Source organism: Oxyura jamaicensis, unplaced genomic scaffold, assembly GCF_011077185.1.
Source record: "Oxyura jamaicensis isolate SHBP4307 breed ruddy duck unplaced genomic scaffold, BPBGC_Ojam_1.0 oxyUn_random_OJ58505, whole genome shotgun sequence".
Classification (NCBI taxonomy): Eukaryota; Metazoa; Chordata; class Aves; order Anseriformes; family Anatidae; genus Oxyura; species Oxyura jamaicensis.
In genome coordinates this window covers 657-1,470 of record NW_023306483.1, presented here as the reverse complement: position 1 = coordinate 1,470, position 814 = coordinate 657, and the positions used below count along the sequence as shown (strand labels likewise).

The 814-nt window shown below is 45.3% G+C and overlaps 1 long non-coding RNA gene across 1 annotated transcript; it reads left to right on the top strand.

Moving 5' to 3' along the window:
• The first annotated feature begins 229 nt into the window (after window positions 1-229).
• LOC118158868 lies at window positions 230-499 on the top strand. Its single transcript, XR_004746920.1, has 2 exons — window positions 230-260; window positions 418-499. It is a non-coding gene; the product is annotated as an uncharacterized LOC118158868 (long non-coding RNA).
• The last annotated feature ends 315 nt before the right edge of the window (window positions 500-814 follow it).

Sequence of the window (814 nt, the reverse complement as noted above, 5' to 3'; positions counted from 1 at the left end):
TGGTGTGGAGAACAACAAAAGCTGGCAGATGAAGAGAAAACCACAAAAGCTGGCCAAATCTTGGCAGATGAAGCACTTCTCAGGGGCAACAAGGTGAAAACAATACCAACAGTTGCATGATGAAGCTCTCCTCAGGGATACGTGGTGAAGTGAACCCCAAAAGCTGCATGATGATCTCCTCAGGGTCGCCACAAAGAAAATACAAATAGCTGCACGATGAAGCACTCCCCAGGGGAAACACAGTGAAGAGAACCTCAAAAGTTGAACGATAAAGCTCACCTCGGGGAAAAAAAGGGGTGTAGAAAACCCCTAAGACTGGACAATGCAGAACTCCACATGGTTCGCAGTGAAGAAAACACCGAAAGCTGCAGAATGAAGAATTCCTAAGGGCTGTAATGAAAAAAAAAACACCAAAAGCTGCACGATGAAGCAATCCTCAGGGCCTGGAACAAGAAAAGAAAACATCACATGTTGAAAGATGAAGCACTTCTGAAAGGCAGCAAGGTGAAAACAAGACCAAAATTTGCAAAATGAAGTTCTCCCCAGGGAAAACAGGGTGATGGGAACCCCAAAAAGCTGAACGATGCAGAACTCCTCATTGGCCACAGTGAAGAAAACCCCAAGAGCTGCACATTGAAGAAAACTCTGCGAAAACGTGGTGAACACAACCCGAAAACCTGCACGATGAAGATCTCTTCAGGGTCGTAGTGAAGAAAACATGAATAGCTGCACGATGAAGCTCACCTAAAGGGAAACATGCTGAAGAGAAAACCAAAAGCTGCACGATGAAGAACTCCTCAAGGGAAACATGGTG